Below are 27,896 nucleotides of genomic sequence, written 5' to 3'. Positions count from 1 at the left end.
AAGGTTGAAAAGCTCATCATTTATGAACAGACAGGATGACAAAAGGGTACAGTTTCAATTTTGGGCCCAGTTGAGAAACTGCTCAAATTGTGCTACTGAGATTACAAAAAATCATTTGTCTCATCACAAATGTATGTCGTTCAAGGCAAATGTATTGTCAAATAGACAGTAATCATTCTGAAGATGAGTAATACTGGACTTGAAACATTAACTCCTTCTCTCTCTCTCCATTGGACCTGATCAGTTCCTCTAGCTCTTCTCGTGTTGTTTAAATGGCCAGTATCTGCAATATTTTACTTTCATCAGACAGCAATCATTTCAGTTTCCCTTTTAAAAAATCCTTATTTAAAAATGGCAAACCTATGCAATTTTAATAATTCAACTGAAAATGGGCCCATTGCCAAAGAGATGTTTTTAAGAATGGTGCCCAATCCTTCTATTAAGAATACCTGATTTAAAATAATTTAAAATGATGTAAAAACTACACTGAAGCAATTTGTAGTTTAATTGGTGTGCACATCAGTATCTTAGTAAATTAAATATATATTTTAATAGTTATTTGGTATTGCTGAAAAATAGACACATTTTGATAAATAAGGCTGAGCATGCAAAGAATGCCTCTGACAGCCAGTTTAGGATTGTCAGTTGGGTGTGCAGTGTGACACAGGTGCATGCATTGAAAGTTACCTATATTAATACACAGGCTCTGTTATTTGCAGACAGAAACATGCACATACTGTCTGTTTTCCCTGAAAAAAACAGGTGGCAGCCAATCTCTCATTTGCTTCTCATGCCAATACCTTGTCCAATCAGTCAACCTTTCTGCTTTAAAATTTAAACAAAGCTTGGCATTTGATTGTTTTTCATCACTAACTGGTACATTCTCCATGGCAACATCACTACCAATCAGAGTCCACTTACCAACCAAGCAACAATCTCCTCTCATACAGTATATATGTTTTCACTTCACTTCTACAAATCAAAATGAAAATTTTGATAAAGGTGTCTTTTTTAGCAATACTCAGTGTATTTTTACATGGGAAAAGTGGGGAGGCAATGGTTTAGTGGTATTATTGCGAAGCTGTTAATCCAGAGACCGAGATAACATTTTGGAGACCTAGGCTCAAATCCCACCATGGCAGATGGTGGAATTTGAATTCAATAAAATATCTGGAATTAAGAATCTCATGATGTCCATGTATCCATTGTTGGGAAAAAACACATCTAGTTCACTAATGTCCTCTGGGGAAGGACCCATAACAATGGGTTGACCCTTAACTCTGAGCAATTATAGATGGGCAATGGACGTAAGTTTGCTCACTGAGCTGGTAGGTTTTTTTTCAGACACTTCGTCACCTTACTAGGTAACATCATTAGTGAGCCTCTGGTGAAACGCTGGTGGTAAGTCCCGCTTTCAATTTATGTCTTTAGGTTTCTTTGGGTGGGTGATACATTTCCAGTTGTTTTTCTTAGATCTTGGTAGATGGGGTCCAAATCGATGTGTTTATTGATAGAGTTCTGGTTGGAAAGCCATGCTTCAAGGAATTTTCATGCGTGTCTCTGTTTGGCTTGTCCTAGGATGGATACGCTGTCTCAGTCAAAGTGGTGTCCTTCTTCGTCTGCATGTACAGATACTAATGATAGTGGATCATGTCTTTTTGTGGCTAGTTGATGTTCATGTATCCTGGTGGCTAGGTTTCTGCCCATATGTCCAATGTAGTGTTTGTTACAGTCCTTGCAAGGTATTTTGCTTGTTGTCTGTATAGGGTCTTTTAAGTTCATTAGCCGCTGTTTAAGTGTGTTGCTCCCATTTGAGTGGGAGCAGCGGCCGAGGAAAAACGAACCCGGGAGACTACAGCTAAGGTAAGACAGTTTGTTTCAAAATTACTTACCTGTAGCGGGCAGCGGAAGTGAGGTTGGAGCGCATAGCTGGTCGGGAAGGTAAGTGATTAGTATTTGAGTGGGTGTGTTCTAAACCCCAGGTCCTACTTTCGTAGGGCCTCCCTCCCTCCTCCTCTAACCTAACTTTAAAGTCCACAGGTTATTGACTCAGTGTTCTTGTTCTTGGAGACAGTGTACAGTCATGGCAGCACAGGCGGTGGAATGTTCCTCCTGCAGGATGTTTGAGGTAGGGGTGACCACCGATACTCCTGCCGACTTCGTGTGCAGGAAATGCAGTCAGATCCTGATCCTCACCGAACGAGTTAGGGAACTGGAACTGGAACTGGATGAGCTGAGGATTATTCGAGAGGCTGAGAGGGTGATCGATAGAAGCTACAGGGACATAGTTACGCCAGAGAACAGAGGTAGCTGGGTAACAGTTAGAGGTGGGAAGGGGAAGAAACAGGCAGTGCAGGGTTCCCCTGTAGTCGTTCCCCTAAAAAATAAGTATGCAGCTTTGGAAACTGTTGGGGGGGACAGCCTTGCAGGTGTAAGCTGCAGTGAAGGGGTCTGTGGCTCTGAGATTCAGAAGGGAAAGGGGGAGAAGAAGAGAGCGCTAGTTATAGGGGACTCTCTAGTTAGAGGGACGGACAGGCGGTTCTGTGGACATGGGCGAGACTCTCGGATGGTTTGTTGCCTCCCGGGTGCTAGGGTCCGAGACGTCTCGGACCGTGTCTTCAGAATCCTTAAGGGGGAGGGTGTGCAGCCAGAAGTCGTGGTACACATTGGCACCAACGACATAGGTAGGAAGAGGGGCGGGGAGGTCATTCAAGAGCTCAAGGAGTTAGGCTGGAAGCTAAAAGCTAGGACAGACAGAGTCGTCATCTCTGGGTTGTTGCCGGTGCCACGTGACAGAGAGGCAAAGAATAGGGAGAGAGTGCAGTTGAACACGTGGCTGCAAGGATGGTGTAGGAGGGAGGGCTTCAGATATTTGGACAATTGGACTGCATTCTGGGGAAGGTGGGACCTGTATAAACAGGACGGGTTGCACCTGAACCAGAAGGGCACCAATATCCTGGGGGGTAGGTTTGCTAGCACTCTTCGGGGGGGTTTAAACTAATTTGGCAGGGGGATGGGATCTGGACTTGTAGTCCAGCAAGTAAGCTAGCTGTGTGTCAGGATGTCCAAGACTGTAGGGAGGCTGTGGAGAAGGTAGCACTGACAGGGACTACTTACGGACACAGAGATGGGCTCAAGTGCGTATACTTCAATGCAAGGAGTATCAGAAATAAGGTGGGTGAACTTAAGGCATGGATCGGTACCTGGGACTACGATGTTGTAGCCATCACGGAAACATGGATAGATGAGGGACAGGAATGGCTGTTGGAGGTTCCTGGGTACAGATGTTTCAGTAAGATTAGGGAGGGTGGTAAAAAAGGAGGGGGGGTGGCATTGCTAATTAGAAATGGTATAACGGCTGCAGAAAGGAAGTTTGAGGGAGATCTGCCTCTGGAGGTAGTATGGGCTGAAGTCAGAAATAGGAAAGGTGCAGTCACCTTGTTGGGTGTTTATTATAGGCCCCCCAATAGCAGCAGAGATGTGGAGAAACAGATTGGGAAACAGATTTTGGAAAGGTGCAGAAGCCACAGGGTCGTAGTCATGGGCGACTTCAACTTCCCAAATATTGATTGGAAGCTCTTTAAATCAAGTAGATTGGATGGGGCGGTGTTTGTGCAGTGTGTCCAGGAAGCTTTTCTAACGCAGTATGTAGATTGTCCAACCAGAGGGGAGGCCATATTGGATTTGGTACTCGGTAACGAACCGGGACAAGTGGTGGGCTTGTTAGTGGGTGAACATTTTGGTGATGGCGACCACAATTCTGTGACTTTCACCTTGGTTATGGAGAGAGATAGGTGCACACAACAAGGAAGTTTTTACAATTGGGGGAAGGGAAATTACGATGCTGTAAGACAGGATTTGAGGAGCATACGTTGGGAGCATAGGCTGTCAGGGAAGGATGTGGTGGAAATGTGGGACTTTTTCAAGGAGCAGATACGACGTGTCCTTGATATGTATGTACCGATCAGGCAGGAAAGAAATGGTCGTGTGAGGGAGCCTTGGTTGACGAGGGAGGTTGAATGTCTAGTAAAGAGGAAGAAGGAGGCTTACATAAGGTTGAGGAAACAAGGTTCAGACAGAGCAGTGGAGGGATACAGGATAGCCAGAAGGGACCTGAAGAAAGGGATTAGGAGAGCTAAGAGAGGGCATGAAAAATCCCTGGCGGATAGGATCAAGGATAACCCCAAGGCATTTTATGCGTATGTGAGAAACCTGAGAATGACGAGAACGAGGGTAGGTCCGATCAAGGACAGTGGTGGGAGACTGTGTATTGAGTCGGAAGAGATAGGAGAGGTCTTGAACAAGTACTTCTCTTCAGTATTTACGAACGAGAGGGACTGTATTGTTGAAGAGGAGAGTGTGAAACGGACTGATAAGCTAGAAGAGATATCTGTTAGGAAGGAAGATGTGTTGGACATTTTGAACAACTTGAGGATAGACAAGTCCCCCGGGCCTGACGGGATATATCCTAGGATTATGTGGGAAGCAAGAGAGGAAATTGCAGTACCGTTGGCAATGATCTTCTCGTCTTCACTGGCAACGGGGGTGGTACCAGGGGACTGGAGAGTAGCGAATGTTGTGCCCCTGTTCAAAAAAGGGAATAGGGATAACCCCGGGAATTACAGGCCAGTTAGTCTTACTTCTGTGGTAGGCAAAGTAATGGAAAGGGTACTGAGGGATAGGATTTACGAGTATCTGGAACGGCACTGCTTGATTAGGGACAGCCAGCACGGATTTGTGAAGGGTAGGTCTTGCCTTACAAGTCTTATTGAATTCTTCGAGGAGGTGACCAAGCATGTGGATGAGGGTAGAGCAGTGGATGTAGTGTACATGGATTTTAGTAAGGCATTTGATAAGGTTCCCCATGGTAGGCTTATGCGGAAAGTCAGGAGGCATGGGATAGAGGGAAATTTGGCCAATTGGATAGAAAACTGGCTAACCGGACGAAGTCAGAGAGTGGTAGTAGATGGTAAATATTCAGCATGGAGTCCAGTTACAAGTGGAGTTCCGCAGGGATCAGTTCTGGGTCCTCTGCTGTTTGTAATTTTTATTAATGACTTAGATGAGGGAGTCGAAGGGTGGGTCAGTAAATTTGCAGATGATACAAAGATAGGTGGAGTTGTGGACAGTGAGGAGGGCTGTTGTCGGCTGCAGAGGGACTTATATATGATGCAGAGCTGGGCTGAGGAGTGGCAGATGGAGTTCAACCCTGCCAAGTGTGAAGTTGTCCATTTTGGAAGAACAAATAAGAATGCGGAATACAGGGTTAATGGTAGGGTTCTTGGTCAGGTGGAGGAACAGAGGGATCTTGGGGTCTATGTACATAGATCTTTGAAGGTTGCCACTCAGGTGGATAGAGTTTGTAAGAAGGCCTATGGAGTATTATCGTTCATTAGCAGAGGGATTGAATTCAAGAGTCGTGAGGTGATGTTGCAGCTGTACAGGACTTTGGTTAGGCCACATTTGGAGTACTGTGTGCAGTTCTGGTCGCCTCACTTTAGGAAAGATGTGGAAGCTTTGGAGAGGGTGCAGAGAAGATTTACCAGGATGTTGCCTGGAATGGAGAGTAGGTCGTACGAGGATAGGTTGAGAGTTCTCGGCCTTTTCTCATTGGAACGGCGAAGGATGAGGGGTGACTTGATAGAGGTTTATAAGATGATCAGAGGAATAGATAGAGTAGACAGTCAGAAACTGTTTCCCCGGGTACAACAGAGTGTTACAAGGGGACATAAATTTAAGGTGAAGGGTGGAAGGTATAGGGGAGATGTCAGGGGTGGGTTCTTCACCCAGAGAGTGGTGGGGGCATGGAATGCGCTGCCCGTGGGAGTGGTAGAGTCAGATTCATTGGCGACCTTTAAGCGGCATTTGGATAGGTACATGGATGGGTGCTTAATCTAGGATAGAAGTTCGGCACAACATCGTGGGCCGAAGGGCCTGTTCTGTGCTGTATTGTTCTATGTTCTATGTTCTATGTTCTATGTTAGGTTTTTGGGCTACCGTGATGCCAAGAGATCTGAGTAGTCTGGCAGTCATTTCAGAGATGTCTTTGATGAAGGGTAAAGTTGCTATTATATTTGAGCCATTTGCTTACAGATTAGATTAGAAACACAATGATACCACTAGGTTCTTTCAAACTGTGATGGTCATGAGCATTACTTAACTCATGGAGAGCTTCTGAAGAATGGTTTGTACCTCCCCAAAGCAGACTTTTAACAGGCTTAATCTTGTCATGGATCGTAGTTATTTTTTGTTCTTGCATTTTGGGTATTGCTGGCATAATTGTTCATTTCATCAGTTGGAAAATTAATGATGTATGTCAGAACTCATGTTTTGCGGTTTTGGACTCTTTTACCTGTCTTTTCAAATTCTTCTTTATATGATAAGAAAATAAATTATTGTTTGAGAATTTTTTACTTAAATACTGCATAGAGCTTTGTGCAATATAGTCATTACTAGCCATGAGTTTAAATGTTGTGACAAAAGTCAACGATGTTTGAATAACAGGCTAAATCTTTGAGAAAAGTGTACCTTGGGCCATGCAAGCGAAAATTAAGACAGAATCTTCCCTGAATGATTTGAACAATGGAAAGTCAGTTGGAAAAATATGGTGAGAACAGAAAAATTAGATTCTCAAGATTGAAATAAAAAAAATGTCTAATTTTGGGCAGAAGATTTGCAAGGCTTGATGAAAATTTTTCTATTGAGTGGCAGAGGGCCTATTTGCATTCATTATGTCTCAATATTGCCTAATCTCACTTCATTTATATGGAGGTTGCTATTTTCCCAGGTAGTGGTGAGAAACCAGATGGTGATAACTCTAACCATGAAAGTGTGAGTGGGGACCTGGCAGCTGCAACTTGCCAGGGTCTTCTCCAGGTATTCACCTCAGCTGGCATTCCCCAACATCTCGGGCCATGTGCCATGGGCAGCAATAAGTCTTTCCTTCACATAGATTGCCTTCAGATAAGCACCAGCCTCACCGCATCATCATGGAACATCTCTGATTGGCTTATAATACAATTCATCACTTCAGGAGAGAATTGTGGAGCTCACTGACACCTTACATTGGAATATTGCTGTTTAGGACAGAGCTTCAGGCACCCATCTCATGCATGGGAACAGAGGGCATGTTGTGGCTTTAACTTGCTTTCTCAGTGCACACTTACTTTGGATGCTCAATACGTGTCTGCCTTGCTTTTTGGGTCATTGCCGGCTCATCCAGAACCTTAAGGATCATTATCCTTCTTCTTAGCTTTGCCTTTTAGCATACAAACAAAACCAGGCACCCTGCCATGCTTGTCATCTGTGATCATACAAACGGGCAGATACGATATTGTACAACACTGTGCTATGCCAATGTCACATCTCCAGCATGTGCTTACAGAGAGGAGCCCTGCTTGAAACTTCACAACATTAACATTTTGCTCACCACTTGTTGGCTGAGTGTCATTTTTGTGATGTTGTATGGAAAGTTTCTCTCCACTAGGGTGAGAGCTTATCTCATGCTGTTCACCCCAAATCAAATAATTAGATCGGTAAACTGCATTTATGGTGCCCTCTCATTATCTGTTGGCTTGGGTCTCCTACTCATTGTAGCCAGAAGATGTCACCGCTGCTGGGTCATCCAGAAGAGATTGGCATTCTAGGCACTCGGAAAGCACAGCATTTTGACGCCACGCTGTGTATCAGATATGGGCACACTGCGCTATGCTTTGTTGACAGGGATCGCAAATCCTGGTGGATGGTGTGTTGGAGAGGAGGGCTGTCCTGTTTCCCCAGACTGCCAAAGGAAACTTCGACACCCGAACCCTCCCAGCCTGGACTGAGCTCACTTCATGTGTCAGCACGGCCCCAACGTTTCAGTGACACATCCAGCAAATCCATAAGAAGTTTGCAGAGGACTGTTGTGGACCATCAGCCTACTCAGCCCCAGACAGGGATGGGCCCAATGGTGTCAACACTATGACACCGTTTCTGGCTTTTCTTATCTCAGTTAGATCAGTCAGCACTACCCTCCCCAACTTTGCCCTTCCACTATCTCACAACACCTAACAAACCCCTAAAACTGCTTCCTTATCAGGACCAAAGCCTTACGTATTAATATAAGGGGATGGTAGTAATGTTTTGGACAGGGAAACTGTCATAGAGTTTTATCTCCATGAAGTGTTGTATATTTTCTTTAACAGGCTTCAGAAGATAGATACAAAACATGGCCCAGTGCCCAGTGGAATTGTATCATGATCTCAGCTCTTTTGTTGTGTGTGTGTATGCATGCATGCGCATGTGTGCATGTATGTGGGGATGGTGGCTGAGTGTTTTAGGTTTCAGTTAGAGGTTGGGCACCAGTGACAAGGACTCCAGTTCTTTCTGTCACAAAGGAGCACTATGATAGGTCCTCCCCCTTATCTCCCTCAAACTACAATTTTCTGCATCATAAAAAGCCCAGTAGGTGATAGTTAAACCAGTTAAACAGGTTAAATCATTAAAATATTTAACGCTGCATAAAATATTTCTACTGCACAGGACTACATGTGGTTAAAAAAAAGTGTAAGCAATGCGCAGTAGGGAAGTTAAGCAAACCCATAGCCAGGAGATCTAAACTCTGCGGTCTTGCCATACCTCATCAATGGACAGTGGTGGCTAAGTTAGGAAGTCACTGGAGATGGTTTCATGTATATTCCCCCTACAAAACGACAAAAAGTAAGGCGAAAAGCATTTGCAAACATCTTCAGCCAGAAGTGTTGAGTTGATGATTCACCTCGACCTCATTCTGCGGTCATCAGTATCATATATGTTTATTCAACTCACTCGACATGTTATCAAGAAATAGTAGAGGGCACTGAATACTACAAAGATTTGAGGCCTTGACAACATTCTGGCAATCGTACTGAAGATTTGTGCTCCAGAGTTGGCCAAGCTGTTCCAGTACAGCTACAAAACTGGCATCTCTCCAACCATGTGGAACATTGCCCAGATATGTTCTGTACATAAAAAGCAGGTCAAATCTATACAGGCCAATTAGTGTCCCATCAGTCTACTCTTGATCATCAAAGTGATGGAAGGCATCATCGACACTGAGATCAAGCAGCACTTGAACAGCAAAAACCTGCTCACTGATGTTCAACTTGGGTTCTGCCAGGGCCACACAGCTGAGCATTACAGCCTTGGTCCAAATATGGATAAAAGATCTCAACACAAGAGGTGAGATGCAAGTGACTGGCCTTGATATTAAGGCATTTTGACCAAATGTGGCATCAAAGAGCCACAGCAAAATGGTAGACAATCTCCACTGGTTTGAGCATTCTCACACAAAAGGAAGGTGGTTATGGTTGTTAAAGGCAAATCACCTCAGCCCCAAGACATCACTGCGAGAGTTTATTGTGCTTTTAGTAGCTCTAACAATAGGGTAAGAATAGAAAATCCCCATTGTATACCATATATTCTTTTATTTCCATGCAACACTGCGTGGAAAATTCACAGCTATTCTGACTCATTCAATCATTCAAAACTGCAGTCTTTGAATCTCCAGCATTCTCGATACTTTGCTTTTATTTTTGGGATGCTTTGTCAGCAAAATCGGCAGAAACAGAGTAAATAGCAACTTTTAAAAGGAATGTGCATAAATATTTGCAGGAGATACAAACTGGCCTTACTCAGAAGTGCAGCAGAATGGTAGCGAATACATACAAGTGTTGTCAATGCATACAAGGCTGCCTGCCCTTTAAAATTCCATGTTTTGACAAACTTAACTTATTTTGGATTTGGGAAACAAAACTTTGCAATTCTTCCCTGTAATGAGAGGCTAGTTCGCAGACCAGTTCTCACATTAAAACTTTACAAATAAATCCCTTGCTATGTGATGTAGTGCAAGATTAATGTCTCAAACAGTCCATAAGTCACTCAACAATTGAGCCACTGCTAAATGTATACCAGCAGCTGGTTGGCAAGCCTAGCTGGTGCTAAATGTGGATTTGTTTTGAATAGACACCAGTGATCATTCACATCCTAGTTGGAATCTGTGATCCTTGGAAAGCAGTGTCGAGAGCATTGCAACTGATATAGAGAAAGATCAATGGAACATGTTTATTTGTCAAGAAATGTCAGCACATCTTCGACATCTGGCACATATATCATTCACAGTTTCTTGCCTCACTGTAAATGAACAACTCTCAGCCGAATATTGTCTGATCATTGAGGTACTGGAGCAAGAAAGGGTATGGCCTCTGTGTCTTCAACAAAATCCTATGGTTTACACTTCAGTCTGTAATATTTTGAATCCTGAAGTTTTGTGACATCTTTCAAACTATTCGCATTTACCATCACAGAAAAGTTCACTTAACATTGACGCCATCAAAATCAAATTCCATTGAGGTTTTACTTTCAACATGTAAAGCAATTGCCATTTGTTGCAATATCAAATGTTTATAAAATATATAAACTAAACATTACATAGCCAAATCCTATACCAAATCAATGTTACCAGAACTCAATTTAATTTCAAATTGTTTTACATTAGTATTTTTGTAGTTGTTTTTCCATTCCATGCTGCTTTTTCACTTTCATCAAGATTTATTTTGTGATTTTGGATTTAAATGCTAATCTTTTCCTATTCACGATTGCAAAAGACAAAAACAGTTTTGCTTTTTTTGTGTACTGTTCCATAAATGTTTAAGTTTATCACCGAAATGTAATAACCTCTCACTTTGATCATTAAATTTCCCTAGATTGGATTACATTAATCCTGAGCTATCACAAATAGACAGATTGTGATCAACTAAAGAGGTGTATTTTTAATCCCAGATAAAGTCAAGGAGATGGGCTCAGGATTGGGGGTGGGGTTGCAGGACAGAGGGTGAGTGGACAGGAATTCATCAATTGTATCGGATGGTGAAGCGGCCAAATAGTCTGTTTTTGCTCCTATTTCTTATATGCTTAGACATCTATTCAGCAATTATATACAAGATGTGCCCGCCTGAAGTTATATCTCACTGAGCTCCCAGTTAGATCCACAAGAATCTATCAAGAATTAGATGCATTATAAAGAAAGTTCCTTGATGTGACTCCACTTAACACCCAATGGGGCAAGTCAAAGTGAGAACTACAGATTGCAGCCCTTTGCTTAGAAGGTGAATCATGGAAGGACACTTTAGGAAGAATGCATTTCTACTACTAGGCCTTCAAATACCAGGAAGGTAATATGGCATTTCCTATCAAGCAACTCCAAAATAAGATGCACCATTTGCTGCATGGAATAGTTGGAATACAGAAATAAGAAGCTATCTCTTGATTCAATATTGGGTTTACTGTGGGGATCTAACTACAACTCAATTTATCCTAATAAGAGAAGTCTGCCATAGTTAAAAGAAAATCAAAGAAACATGCTAGTGGAAGTAAACATGCATAAAATCATTGTGGAAGGAATCAAAACATGGCTTCTTTCAATCTTTGAATATTGATTTTGCTTGAACAACACAATACTTTGTTCCTGTTAAAGATTGGGAATGGTGATGGTGACTTCATTCATTTTTTATAGGTTGTAAATTGTATTACTATCTAAGAAAAATATTTCCCCCAAAATTCCTCACGCATTATTTTTGTTTAAGGAAATTATTATGGCAAATGTATCCATCAGTAAAATTGCCATCGTGGTCCAGATCAGAATACTCCTCTGACATTAAAGAAAGATAACAGGTGATGCCTTAACACGAGGGACACTGTGCCTCAGGAAAGGGGAGAAGGAGAGTCCTTCATTTTGACAATCAATTGTGCTCCATTTTTTCTCATATAAAACATTCACAATGATATAGCTAACAGAATGGAAGTGTAAGAGTATGTACAATAAGTACAGTAAGAAAGTCACACTCCGTATTACCCAAGCGTGATGTTGGAGCATGATTGTTACTGCATTACTTGAATATATTTTCACATCAAAAGTATATGTATTTTGTTTAGAATATCTAATTAAAGAAAGATAAATGATGCCTCCTTTTTTTTCACTAATCTCCATTTGTCTGCAGTGAGAGGTGTAGAGCTTGGATCATAGAACTAACAATCTTCTGAAGCTAATGTTAAGACAAAACTTGTGTAAACTTTGAAGGAAGCAGTATAGAGGAAAGCAATAATGAAACAGTGATTCTTCCTTTGCAAGAAGCAGCTGCAGCTATGCCTAACTCTGATCCAACATCTAGTCATACAGGCATAGATAACTGTCCTGGCAGTGGTACTAAATGGTGATACTTGGCTATGCTTCTACACAGTCAGTCCTATTTGGTTCCACTGCAGGACATAACATTAAATATTTAAATAATTAAAGACCCTGCATATGAAAGATTGGGAAATTCAACATTGCTGGATTGTATTATCATTTTAGAAAAATATTTCCCCCAAAATTCTTCATGCGTTATTTTTGGTTAAGGAAATTATTATGGCTGATGCATCCATCAGTCAAATTGCCATAGTGGTCCAGATCAGAAGGTTCCTCTGGCATTAATGAAAGATAACAGGTGATGGCTTAACATGCGGGTCACCATGCCTCAGGAAAGGAGGGAGAAGAGTCCTTCACAGTAACCTCAGCCAGTGCAGCAACTGAGCCTATTCTGTTGGTGTTACTGTACATTGCAAACCAGCCATTTAGCCAACTGAGCTAATAGGAGTTACTGAGGAATGGCAACAGGTTAAGAGAACAATAATGTTCTAAATTGTTTACATGCTAATCCTCAAGTTTAATTATTTTAAAACCGATAATATAAAAACTTGCACAAATCCCTGTTCTGATTTACAAACATTGGTAATTACAAGTGGAATCCCATATATGGTTTTAATTTTAAAGACCCGACATATGAATATGTCCTGAACTTTAAAAAAGCTGCTTTACCTTACCCTGCATTGTGTTTTGACTTGTGTACAAATCTATGTGTGAACAGAATCCAGATTGGAACCCATTCACACCCCAGGAACTGCCTGAAATCTTCTCTCCCTTTGCTTTAAGTTTTCTAATTTTGCTTAGTGTCCTCCACTAAAATGTCTTGGAATGTCAAGTAAAATGGATCATATAAAGGAAAGCTTTGATGCTGTTTCATCTGTCTGTTAAGTCAATGACGTACTTTATTCTACACTCTTGTGCATCTATTTTGTGTCACAGAGCATTAGATTTAAAAACCGAATCCCACCGTTAACATATGGTACTTTTTCTAATATCACTGTGCAGATAGTTTCCACCAGTCAGGTATGAATGAATGAAAGAAAGTTGCAACAGCAAGATAATAATTCCCATGTCTTCAATACATCCTAAAACTTCTCAGTCAATTTTAGAGCTGTGATCAATGTTATTACCTTGATAAAGATGATAAGCATGCTGCTATGTCCTATGAGCAGCAGTGAAATAAATGGCCAGCTGATCTCTTTAGTGAGGTGGATTGAAAGGTACAAAGTTGGATGGAGCACTGGGAAGCCTGGATTAAATGGGAATGATCATATTTTGTACAATGATTGACAATTGAATTAAAATATGATTATTGTTTATTTCTAATTAATCTAGATGAAGGTAACACTTTATTGCAACATTTCATGCTTTAAGTTATAAACCATTCTGAAAAGTTAGTATGGGATGGCCTACATTTTAATAAACTTTTGACAACTTTGTCAGTGTGACCACTGGTTTGATAGCTTTCCCTGGCCAAAACAGCAACATCAATGTCATTAATATAAATGCAAGGAATACTCACCGAGTTCTGGAGAAGGGCTCAGACTGAAACATCGACTTTTTTGCTCTCTCCTTAAATACCTTCTGACCTGCTGTGTGTGTCTAGCTTTCTTTGGTTTGTTACATACTTCCCATGACAAATTACCGACAAGTGCTCTCATTTATTGACTGATTCAAAGCAGTGACATTGTGCTAAGTAGCTGTTTCTTGCTTTGACAATAAGTGAAAGACTCATCACCATTAGACATAGTATTGCAGTTGGACGTGTGTATTTGGCTTTATGAGTAACATTCAGGGAAAACCAAGTGAGCTTTACATTTGGACTGTTGAAATCTTAACTTAGAAACTAAAAGATCTTTATCTTACATTTTAAAAATAGTGATAGGTTTGTTCCCTTTCGGGAAATTGAATTTTCTGCCTTCTCAATTCTCAGTGGAAATTTAAGCTTGGCAGGAATGGGTTTAGGAGAGTGTGTGTATGTGTGTTTTGATGTGGGGGGGAGGGGGGGGGGGGAATGTTAAAACTGAGGCAATTAATAATTAGATTCAGAAACTGGCTTCAGCCCACTGAGCTCTGTATTTCACTCCAACCAGTTAGGCTATATGCACCTCTCAAGAGAAGTAGGTCAGCAATTAACACGTTAAATGCTCAAGAGTGAAATGGTTACACAGACTTTTGACTTCAATGTTAGCTCCTTAGATTTCCCAGACATTTAAAACTTTTCAGTGAAAGAAATACTATTTGGATTCCCCTTATAAAGGTAAGGTTCACAGAGGTTGCAACTTCGAGATGGGGGAGCTCTGACTTCAAGGAATTCAGTCACTGGGGATAGGTTTCCCAAGTAGTTAAAATGTTCACAGAAGTGTGAGAATCTTGAGCTGCTGAATGATCTGCATGCTCCCTAGAAAGACACCTCCACTTGTGTCTGAGAGGGTGCAGCCTCAGAAGGATTGTGCCCCTCCAAGAAATCATTATCTGGAACATCCATTAATTGTAGCTGAATATGTAGAGTTCTTGTGGGAAGTAAATAACATGAACCAGTTTTGGCAAAGTAAGAATGGTGCAGCTTGTTATAGAGATGATCATATTTCACTTGCCTTTGAAACAAAGTCAATATGACTGAATGTCATATGACACGTGGATGGCTGATGTTTCATTGTGTTCCCAGGTAGTTAGAGCTCTCTGCTTTGCCATCTTCATGAGCTTTGCCATCACACTGACCTCCACTGTTCTCAGAGGCCTTCTTCTTTGCAGTTGTAAGTTGTGCTGTCTGCTCTCTTCTACAAAAAAGGAAGGAATAGACAGATGAGTGAGTGTATTGGATTTTTTATAGCTTTTATTTCCGGAGAGGGGTTTGGCTTAACGCAATTGGCTGGATAGTTGATTTGAGGAAACAGTGCGATGTCAAAAGTGTTGCTTCAAATGTTGCTTACCATGAAGGACTCAGGTTAAATCACCACTAGTCATCTCTCTCTAGCAGCCCTATGATCTGGTAAGACTATGATAACTGGACCTTAATGTGTGGAGAGTAATTATCAGCGAGAAGGAGGCTACTGGTTGACACTTAACAGCCAAGTCTGGATGTTGTTAATATCTTGATGCATATGGGCACAGACTACTTCAGTACCTGAGGTGTCACCACCTGGGAACACTATTACCTGCAAGTTCCTCTCCAAGCCACTCACCATCCTGACTTGGAAATGCATCGCTGTCCCTTCACTGTCACTGGGCCAACGTCTTTGAATTCCCTCCCAAAGGGCATTGTGGGTCTACCTACTGCACATGGACTGCAGCGGTTCAAGAAGGTGGCTCACTGCCACCATCTCATGGCAACTAGGGATGGGCAAGACATGCTGACCAGCCAACAGCGGCCATGTCCATCAAGTGAACAAAATAAAATGTTGTTGACCATTGCACAATCATCAGCAAAAATCCCTGCTCCTGACCTTATGATAAATGAAAGGTTAGAATTAGAATTAGATTTTATTGTCATGTAGACTCAAGTACAGGAGTACAGTAAAAATTGTACAATATTATCACACAGTGCTATCTTACATATGAAGTACCTAGTTAGAAAATACATTAGGTACAAAATAGAGAAATAAAGAATCATCCTGAAAGCAAATAGGAAAAAGCTAAAAGTTCTACATTACCAAGGTCATTAATGAAGGAGCTGAATTGGCTGGACCATAAAGACTATCCTGAGGAAATCCTGCAGTGATATCCTTAGGCTGAAATAATTGATCTCCAACAGCAAGCATTTTTCCCTGTGGTAAATATGATTCTTAACCACTAGAGACCTTTCCCCTGATTTTTGTTGTCTCCAGTCTTTGCTGGGGCTCCTTGACTGTTGACAAGAGCTGTGCTTGCAGTTGTCTTTGGGCTTTGTAGTGGTTTTATACAAGTGACTGTCTTGTTAGACCATTCAGAGGTCACTTAAGAGTCAACCACATTACTGTGGAATTGGAGTCACATGCAGACCAGACCAGGTAAGGATGGCAGATTCTCCTCCCCCAAAAATAGTAATGAACCAAATGAGGCTTTTTTTTCTAACAATTGACAATAGTTGCTATTTGGCTAACTTTTTATTCCAGGTTTTATTGATTTCAAATGTCACCAGCTGCTTTGGTGGAATTCAAACCTGTGATTCCAGAACGTTAGTCTGGGCTTTTGGATTATTCATCCAGTGATCCCACAGTACCACCACCTCCATCACCAGCCTTGCAGCATCTCAGATGGATTTAGAAACTTCCTTGTCACATCTTGTCAACTCTTACTCCTTCAATTACATGATTGAAGATCCTCCTGGGCTCCTTGTTTTTGACTGGATGAGAAACCTGGAACTAGAATGATAACGAGTAGGCCACAATTTTAAAAAAGGCCACTAGTAGAGGTGTTTATCCCGCTTCCTGGTTTTCCACACTATGTTGGTTAGCCTTCTGCCCCAATCAGACTCAACATATTTTCTAATTAATATCAGGGCGTCAGAACTTGATATCCATGCCCACATGTTTGATTTTCCTATTAAATATATTTGACTTGAACTTTATAACTCCAAAGATTTCCTTCTATTGTCCAATTTATTGATGGTAATAATGAATTCAGATTGGCTACCTTTACAACATTTAGTCAGAAATAAAACATTGACATTGTTGTGTTTAGCAAATAAATGTCAAAGGATATCTGGAAGTGTTCAGCTGAGAAGAGAACTGACAAATTAACATTTCAGAACAGGAATGAGAATATGTTCACATCTGAAGTGTTATGCTGGCGACTTCTTCCACAAGTGTTGACTGAGATATTTCATGTTTTCTAATTTTATTTCAGTTTTCTCAGATCCTGCTCTTCTAATTCATTTCTGATATGTTTGAGTGAGTTTAACGGTGCAATAGGAAGAGGGATTGTATGAAGGCAAGACAGCTAAATGAAAGGAGGTATACCGGCATTTAGACATCTTTAAGGTCAGCTAAGATCATCAGGAACACAAACATGATTTCAAATGTGGGACAGGATCAAGGAATCTGAATGGCCCTCTCCAACGGCCCAGGATTCCTTGAGGTAGCTTCTGCGGCATCTACTAGCCCGGATTTCACTGGCCCAGTGTGGTGGTCTTCCTTATCATCTGTGGCATCTTCCAGTCTGGGATTTCATTGGCCCAGCGTGGTTGTCTTTCTTGGTTTCTGCGGCATCTTCCAGCCCGGATTCCACCAGCCCAGTGTGGTGGTCTTCCTTGGCTTTTGCAGCATCTTCAGTGGCTTGGTGGTCCAGCCTGGGATTCCAACAGCCTTAGACTCAGTGGCTTTGATGCTGCCTTTCTGCAGCAATGGAGAATGTAGCTCCTGTCCTTTCCTTGACCTTGGGAAACCATGAGCCAAAAATCGAATAAGGACGGACTTTGTCCTAATTTTTCTTTCACGAATGATTTCTGTTATTAATATTGGTGCTGGGATAAGGTGACTTAAACACCTTCCACTGTATTTTTTGTAAAAATACAAGTAACAATAAATTACTGTTCTAAATTCTATTCCATGATTGGGGAAGAATCTCTGGCAGCACCAATCTTATTTAAATCTCAGTTATAAAAGTTCACTATACTTTCCTTTTTGTGAAAACTGTATGCAATTTTGTAATGCTCAATCCTCCAAAGTAATGTATGATGTAGTAGAATTCTTAAACACTGTGACAAAGGAGGATTTATTAACCAAGTTATTTGTTCCAAAAAGACATCTCACGTAAGGCATATTAGGTTCCATGGTAAATTGACCTTTTGCATCAAGCACCAGATTAATATCTGGAATAAAAGCCTACATCAAAGCAAGGAACAAAATTCAGCAATAGATCACATGGCATTTTTGGTCAATACAAATTTTATACAATGCATTACATATTCAAGAAGACAGCAGCAGAGACTTCCAAATGGATATATAATGTTGTCTTGTTTGCAGTGTCGTAAATGTTGATTTTTGAAGAGGATTCAAAAATAATGGCTATATTAATCCCTTGGAATCATTCTAATCCTTGCCATTTATGATACAGATTCTTAGCAAAAATATAACTCTCATACTACTTCTCGTCACCAACATCTGATACTGATCACAAAAGAGAATTAACAACTAGGACATTATGAATGCAGTTCCATTAAGTAATAGAACATAGAACATGACAGCGCAGTACAGGCCCTTCAGCCCTTGATGTTGCACCGACCTGTGGAACCAGTCTGAAACCCTTCTGACCTACACTATTCCATTCTTGTCCATATGCCTATCCAATGACAATTTAAATGCCCTTAAAGTTAGTGAGTCTACTATAGTTGCAGGCAGTGTGTTCCACGCCTCTACTACTCTGAGTAAAGAAATTACCTCTGACATCTGTCCTATATCTATTGCCCCTCAGTTTGAAGCTATGCCCCTCATGCTAGCTGTTGCTATCCGAGGAAAAAGGGTCTCACTGTCCAACCTATCTAATAATTACCCATTAGATCCTATCAAGTTCTATGACCTCGCAATATTGCATGAAGTATGCACAATCTCTAAGCAAAGAAAATTCCATTGCCACACCTTCAAACATCACCTCATCTAATACCCAAACCAGTGCTACTAACCTAGTCATGAGGACACATCCTCCACATAATGAATCAGCCCCACCAATGCTTCTGCTCATTGAATACATTCACTAACATTTAGTTCATTGAACCCGAGTTGAAAAGAGGATTTCTCCAGAGGTGTGTAATAACATTTCTGAATAAGATTAGGAAAATAAGGTAAATAAAAAAAGTTGGCTAATTCCTTCCTTACCCTTTAAATACTTCCATGCAACTAGAGACAGCAATATTATTCATTTCCAGGAAGCCTGGGTTTGAGTTCCACATACTTCAGAGGTATGTCATAATGTCTCTGAACAGATTGATTATGGGAAAGAAAAGTAAAAGATATAGTAGACCAAGGTGGGGGTGGGAGGGGGGCGGGAGGGACACTCATGTGGTATAATGGTAGTGTCCCTACCTCGGAATCAAGAGATTCCTCGGGTTCAAGTCCCACCAGCTCTAAAGGTGTGTAGTAACATCTTGGAACAGGCTGATCAGGAAAACAGGTTAAATAAAAGAGGAGTTAAGTGCCTTGGTGGGCTGTTTGGGTCCCTGCTATCATTTTGAAATTCATACAATTAAATTTAACTCTGCAAAAAGAAGAATGGAACAATGCACACATCCCTGTTGGCACAATTGTTTCTACTTTCTTTAAACTTAAATCCTGCTTTAAAGCAGTTTTTGAATATATTTGACCAACTATGGCATTAAGCATTCCTAGCAAAACTGGAGCCAATGGGAAGTAACAAGAAAATTCTACTAAGGTGAGTACCATAGCCACCAGAAAAGGAGGTGGTTGTGGTGGTTGGATGTCAATTATCTCAGGAAGGGACATCACTGCAAGAAATTTGCAAGGTGTTGTCTTGGGCCCAAACATCTTCGGTTGCTTCATCTCCATCACCTTCTCTCCACCATAAGTGGGATATTCACTGGTGATTGCACAATGTTCAGAATCATTTGAGATTCTGCAGGCACTGTGTCCATATGCACCAAGATCTTGACAACACCCAGGCTAGGGCTAATAAGGGCAAATAACATTCGTATCATACAATTGCCCCAACAGCAGAGAACCTAATCATTGCCCCTTGACATTCAATGGAGGTGTCATCATAGAATTCCCCATTGTCAACATCCTGGGGGTTATCATTAATCAGAAACTGAATTGGGCAAACCGTATAACTGCTGTGGCTACACATGAAGGTCAGAGCCTGGGAGTTGTGTTGCAGGAAGCTCACCTCCTGACTCCCTAACATCTGTCTACTATCAACAAGGTATAGCTCAGGGGTATGATGGAATAGTCTCTATTTGCCTGGATGAGTGCAGCTCCAGTCATCCTCAAAAAGCTTGACGCCAGACAGGACAAGGATCTGGATTAGTGGTGCTGGAAGAGCACAGCAGTTCAGGCAGCATCCGAGGAGCAGTAAAATCGACGTTTCGGGCAAAAGCCCTTCATCAGGAATACAGGCAGAGAGCCTGAAGGGTGGAGAGATAAGTGAGAGGAGGGTGGGGTGTGGAGAAAGTAGCATAGAGTACAATAGTTGAGTGGGGGAAGGGATGAAGGTGATAGGTCGGGGGTGGGGGGGTGGGGGGGAGGGGGGAGAGTAGAGTGGATAGGTGGAAAAGAAGATAGGCAGGTAGGACCAGACAGGACAAACTCAGTTAACTGACACCTCATCCATCACCTTTATATTCACTCCTTTTACCACTGACACACAATTGCAACCGCGCATACCTTCATCAAGACTTCTCTGATAACATCTTAAATCATAAATTCTCTACCACATAGATGGACAATGGACACAGATACACTGCAACTTTGCTTAGAATTTCCCCTCCAAACCACACACCATCCTGACATGGAACTCCATTAGTGTTCCTTCAAAGATGCTCAGTTGAAATGTTCCCTTTCTAACAGGGTTTCACTAAGTCAACTTTTCCTGGGCAACTAGGGATAGGCAATAATTGCTGTCCTAACAAGTGATGCCTACATAACAGGAAGGAATAAAAAAACGAAGACTGAAAGTTGACTACAAAATGTTGTTTAAATTTTAAACCAGGCAATTTGACTGTGATTGATCAAGGAATTAACACAAGAAAAGAACCAGAGCAAGGTTTGTTGAGTTACTTTGGTATTTCTTGCAAGTTATCCAAATAAGTGCAAGGCAAAACATTTTGACATTAAGATTCATTCTGAACTATTCAAGGTGGCAAAAATGGTACATTTTCACAAATACTAATTTTTAACATTTTATTGTTATATTGATACACTTGCAGACACCAGTAACTCGCTCCCCTTTAAGTTAAATCCATATCGTACCATTCCCCTAACTTTTTAACTGCACTCATACTATCAATTGTTGCTCCTGAAAATATATTACTTCTGCTCTTGTTGTTTCTCTTGCTTTAATTCCCTTTTTAACTTATTTTGACGAAAATGCTAAACTATGCAATGCTGTTACTGTTGTCTGTTGCTGTGGTTACTATTGTCTAATTTGATTGTTACTGCGACCATTCTTTTACTGCTAAGACACACTTCTTAAAAACTAACAAAAATTCAAACCCATAACAATGTTTGCCACAGACCCCTCCCAAACTCTGTCTTTGTGCATTTTGTAACAATGTCATCTTCCGGGTTTGTGAATAATCCACTAATATATGAAGATGTTCTTGATGGGGAGCATCCTGGGTACTGGATCAGGTGGATCTGGATCTGACTGAAAAGTGCTTAGCATTTTGAAAGAACACATGCACACAATCAGATAGTCACTCCATATCATGTCGGCAGTATGTGTGAACTCATGACTTGTTCAGCTACATCTTGACTGATACATTGAAAAAGTCACTCTGCATCAGTAAGATGTTCGAGGTCTTGGACTGGTGCAAGACAGACTTTGGCCAATTTCTGAAAAATTTCCATTACAAAAGGCTATTTTAAAGTAACAAGTTATGACTAAAATGTTGGCTTCTTTCAAGTTGAATGTGTTACTGCATTTGTTTCCCAAGTGACTGATGTCAGATTGCCTGTGGCTTTTTAAACCACTTCTGTTTTCTTCCTGAGTGAAGACCTGATGAATTCACTTTTGCTGTCAGCTTTTAAATTTGAACATGTTCTTGCTGAAGGACTGGCTAGAGATCTAAAGTAGTTTAGAAACAAGCTAAAGTTTACTAGGTTACACCTCCCATCATCATAAAAGATAGAAATTTTGGGTGACAGGCCAATTGATTCATTTAGGCCCATGCATTAAACTCACACATTTTCTGGAACTGAATCATATTTCATACTAAATTATGCGGACTCAAAACAGCTCAATTCTGCTGAATCATTTTTATAAATGCTCACGATCATTTCTCTCGATCATCTCTGAAGTATTGTGACACTTTTTAACTTTTGACTACCTTGGGGCAAACTAGTGAAGGGATATACTCTGATATGAAGGGTTTTAATTTGGTGATAGAAATGACAAAATCATTGCTTAGTAATCATTACATGCAAAGGCTTTATATATTCATACAACAATCTGTTAACCAAACTATCAACCCATTTAAAATACAAAAGCATTAAGCTAGCAGACAAGAAAATGTGGTACAAATTTTGGAAAGAGTAGGCACTGTAATATTATAAGTGGTCTTTTCTAAGTTTATATTTTGTTTTAGATCTCAATTAGTGTTTTCACTTTATAAGTATACAGATTATTTACACTTCATTGTGCAGAAACACACGCAGAGTATTTTTCATAGGGTTTGTATTGTAACTTCCAGGCTGTGCAGCCACACACCCACGCAGTTTAGCAAGAATATTGATCTCAATCATTCCTTGCTCTAACAATGTCATTCTATAAGATTTTCACACTTCTAACAAATAAATGGATCATCATCTCATGATAAATAGAAGTATACACACCATCTCATTTTGGGATTGGAAAAAAAATGACAGTAATTTACCTCATTGTAAGTTCACCTTCTGTCATCCACTCCTTAAGCGCTATTGATGATAGATATTGAAAAAGGCTTTAGATTAGCCTGTTCCTCCTTTAACTCTAAAGATATTTGCACTGTTCTAAGTATCTCCTACAAAGCGATAAGCAGAGTGACCAGCAATATTAAGGAATGACCAGTCAAGGAACAACTTTGTAGTTGCACACGAGCTTTGCAATGCCACAGGATGTGATTACAGATAACTTAAACTACAGTAACATTGTACATCTGTAGCCTTGAAGTGTTCAATTAATATAAGTTCACACTTAAAGGTTAGCCACATGTTTGACTGTGAAGCACTGGATTCCAATTTGGCAGTGATAAACTGTGATCCACCTATTGATCAAACTCTAATGTCTTAGGTAAAAAACTCTACTCAGTTCTCAAATGGGATGTGAGATTCAGGAGCAATTGGGCATATAAAGTATCAAACAAAGTATCATCAACAAATGATGTCAACAGCTGTCAGTCTGTCCAACTTTAGGAAGGTTATGCACTCACTAGTGTAAGGAACAGACATACAGAAAAAAAATATTTAAAGTCTGTGAGAAGATTTGTAGCTCGGGTGCTCGTTGTGGTTCTGTTCGCCGAGCTGGGAATTTGTGTTGCAGATGTTTTGTCCCCTGTCTAGGTGACATCCTGTGAAGTGCTTCACAGGAGGCTCCCAAGCACTGAGGATGTCACCTAGACAGGGGACAAAACGTCTGCAACACAAATTCCCAGCTCGGCGAACAGAACCACAACAAAAGTTATTTAAATTTAGAGGCACATGTACCAAGTTTAAACAATGATGCAGATAGTTGTCTTTCACAATCTAGTTACATACTGGAGAAATGGGTTAGTTACATTATCCATTCACTGTAAATGCTATGAAGTGTATTGACATAATGTATGTAACAAAAAGCACCCTAAAGGCTCATTCTAAAGAGCTTTAAAAATCAGAACAGTGAAGCAGCTGATGGTGGTAACGGAAGGACCTCTGCTTTAGGCACAAACTGACCTTGGGTTCTCATGTATGTGACTGCATTTATCAGACAAACTGTGCAGAGTCTGTCACTCAATATCTGACTTTCATCCATTATGGGTTCCCCTTTTGTAATAACCTTTCAGCAGCTTGCCTCTCTGTGCTTCAGAAACAGAAAATAACAGCTCTCATTCTGGAAAGGATGACTGCTCACTATTTGGGAAAATCAATTGTTGTTAAATTACTTAATTCCTTAAAGCTGAGCGAGTAGAGACAACTGAGCATCTGTTGCCTTGCAAATGCAAAAGGTGCTCCTGCACATGAGAATTCAGTGTGTTGTCTGAGACAAGAATAGATTGTTCCTAGAAACTCACGAAAGATTTATTTCTAACCGATTACCTTCAAACTTGTGCATGTTCACGGTATTAGTTAATGATTATTGCATATCTGTGAACTACATCTAAAATGTTGAATCCAAGAAACAGAAAATACAAGCTTTTAAATAAGGTTTCCCAATGCTTTACTAAATATACTGTTTACACATGACTTAGGTGGAATTAACATGTCAAGGTGATACAGTAGGCAAAAGTGAGGACTGCAGATGCTGGAGATTAGAGTCAAGAGTGTGGTGCTGAAAAAGCACAGCAGGTCAGGCAGTATCTGAGGAGCAGGAGAATCGACGTTTCGGGCAAAAGCCCTTCATCAGAAAGGTGATACAGTATGCAACTCTGTTCTCATGATTGTGCCTGACATTAACTGTGACAGTACAGCAATTTACATGCTTGGGATATGTGAACTCAGTTCAGGTCTGACTTCCTCACCTGAGGGAAATGGGGCATGTTCTGTGATTGATTTTGTTGACTTGGGGTGGTCGTTCAGTTCATTTTGGCCAACCCTAACAGGTTCTGGCCCATGCACAGGTTCTGAACCTCCTTGGTTCGAACTACTGCAGGCTCCGGGATTACAGGAGGGCAAGCTGGAGTGACAGGGCACTTCTGAACTGGGCTGAGAAGAAGCTTCTAGGGTGTCTGTGTGTCACTCCTCCACCCTGTAGATACTTGCTGGCAAGAACCTACCTCCTAGAGTGGAAGGGGAATCTGTAACGAGTCAAAGTTCCTCATCCCACTGTACATGGCTATCAGGCTAATGCCCAAAATGTCAACTCTCCTGCTCCTTAGATGCTGCCTGACCTGTTGTGCTTTTTCCAGCACCACACGTTTGGCCTGAAGCGCTCAGCAACAGCTCCCCTCTGAGGACGATTTCTGTGAAACATTCCGAAAATTCATTAGCAAGCCATTGAACTGAACCCTCCAACAGTGCAGAGCCTTACATCTCAGTGGGTCGGCCAGACCCAACTCAGGGGCACAAATAGTTGAACAAGTTTTCTTAACATTGGCTGTTTGAGCAAAGTCTCAGCTGAGTGACTGTCCTCTGTATCATTTAGGATTCTAACCCATGGTTGACCGTGAAATTCTGAAGTCCATGGGGTAAGTCCTGCTCTTGATGTGGGATATTTTGTTAATGGTGCAATAATCAAAAGAAATGATGGAAATATTTGGAGTACCATGTCCAGTTCTAGTTGACCTGTTATAGGAAGGATATTACTAAGCTGGAGAGGGTTCAGAATAGGTTTACCAGGATGTTGCCAGGATGAGTTCAGAATAGGTTTACCAGGATGAGAGGCTGGATGGGTTGGGACTTTTTCTACTGGAGCGCAGGAGGTTAATGGATGACCCTACATAGGTTCATAAAATAATGAAGGGTACAGATAAGGTGAATGGTAAGTGTCTTTTCCCGAGGGTGAGAGATTTCAAGACAAGAAGGGCATCGTTTTAAGGTGAGAGAAGAAAGATATAAAAAGAGACATGAGCTGCAACATTTTTACAGAGAGTGGTTTGTGTCCATAATAAACTTCCAGAGGAAGTTATGGATGCAGATATAGTTACAATGTTTAAAAGACATTTGGATAAGTACATGAATAAGAAATGTTTGGAAGGATAGGGGCTAAGCGCAGGCAGGCAGGAGTAGTTTAACTTGGGCTTATGATCAGCATGGATTATTTGGACTGTAGGGTTTGTTTTAATACTGGATGACTCTATGACTCTACCTGTTTTATCTCCACAACTGGGGGTAGACTGGTTCCAGACGTACAGATGGTATCACCAACAGCATGTAGCTGAAGCAATGGAGTGAGGGTAGGGAGTATTCCAAAGCTTTTCCTTGTGAATCTCCAGTGATAACACGGTGCAGCTGGGCATAGAAGCTATTGCTCTGGCTAAAATAATTAAGTGTAACTGAGTCAAAACTGTCTCCAACAACTGGACTCCAACAACAGAGGAAAAGCATTGACTGAGAATTGTTGACATTGATAAAAACTGCAGAAAGGTTGAAAAAGACAAGGCAGACAGTAAACCATGTCCACAGTCCATTTCTCAATTCATTTACGGTCATTTGAATCTCTCTGGATTTAGGTGATAATTACATATTCTTTAAAACATTGGAGAGTAAAAGAAAGGTTTGCATTGATCAACAGTGATGTTTGAAAATGGTAGTTTTGAAGAAGGATTGGGACAATACTTGAAGATAGGTCAGCTCAGTGAAGCTATGAAGGTCAAAGTGAGAGAGATGAGGCCATAGGAAGGATTGAGGAGATAGGGGAACAGGTTGGCTTGTTACATAAGGAGCAAAGAGGAAAGCAGCAAGGCATAGTGGTCTAAAGAAATGGTCTGAGTCTTTGTGAAAAAGAAGTTCACAAGCTCTTTGCAGTTTGTTGTTGAAGAAAGGTTGGAAGGGATACAGAACTAAACAGTAGTGATAACAAGATGCCTGATGGACTTACAGCAATAAAGGAGTGGGCTTGATTGGGAACAAAAATGAGGATAACAGCATCAAAAGCAGAGATATGGACAAAGGTGGCATAATCACTTGCTGCAGATGGATAATGATAAATGGAAGGCCAGAGGCTCAACTGTTGTGAATTTAATAGTGCAACTGGAAAGGTTTTGTTCAAAAATCAGGAGGATGGAGGATTGGAGTGGATAAGAGGCCATAGCTGGCAATGGAATGGAGTAGGGGGTGTAACAGGCAATGGAATGGATGAAGTGTTGTAGAGGACAATGGAGAATGGAAGGAAGTGGTCTGAGATAGTGCTGTTAGTAATTGAATCCATCCTGGATCTCATATTTTTGTCCATGGCTCCACACGTCAACAATTGGATTGAACATTACTACTTCCAGAAGCTTCAGGCAGATTGGGATGCCTATCCATACAGCAACATCAACGACCTCTGGACACAATTCACCTTGTGCTGAATTTCAGTGGGTAATGCCATGGAAAATTCATATGACACGCAGCTTACATTTAACTGCTTCAAGATCTCACCCTTAAACATTGCCAGAAAGTATCAGCTCCAGAAAATTGCGACATCGATGAGATTTGTATTGCTGCATTTAAAACAGGATATCAGCAAAATTCAACAAAGTTCTTGATAATAAAAGTCAGTCCCAACTAATATTCCATTAATTAGTGTAATCAGCTAGGCATATTTTCAGCATATTATTCAATGTAATTGATTATTAATCAAACTGCAGTACAGTCATTGCACTCCTATAATCATTGCAGGTGCAGGGAGCCATCTTTCAGTAATATAACTGTATTGATCACCATACAACCCATCAATGTTTTTAGGGCCAGGCTTAAAGTTCTCAAAACAGGCTCTGCATAGCACAGCAGATTATGCTGAAGCTGTTGTTGGCCTCCGGGTTTAGCTGCTGATTTACCATAGTCTGACAATGCTTTCTGGTCAGATGTCCATGACATTACTGTCAGTTGACTGCAACACATTTCCCTTTATTGCTGATGTGAAGGGAGGAGCAGCTCATGTTGTTTTTTCTTCATAATCAATCATTTATTTTTCCCCTTCCAATTCCACAATAATACAGGGATGGTTAGGAAGATTTTGTTAAAAGGAAGGTGGTTAAAAAAAGTCAGCAAAGGATGCAGGCTGATTTGAAACACATTTGAAAATGGATCAGAAATTGAAAGCTTGCTTTGAACAAAGCAATGTGCAAAGTTTTGAACCAGTAAGGTTCCAGATCTCTACAAACATGCACATCATTGCCATTTTCAGTTGTCAGGTCTGCTTCAAAGCGAATACCGCCCACCTTTTCAAA

This window comes from Chiloscyllium punctatum, chromosome 24 (genome assembly GCF_047496795.1).
Source record: "Chiloscyllium punctatum isolate Juve2018m chromosome 24, sChiPun1.3, whole genome shotgun sequence".
Classification (NCBI taxonomy): Eukaryota; Metazoa; Chordata; class Chondrichthyes; order Orectolobiformes; family Hemiscylliidae; genus Chiloscyllium; species Chiloscyllium punctatum.
This window is presented reverse-complemented; position numbering follows the sequence as displayed.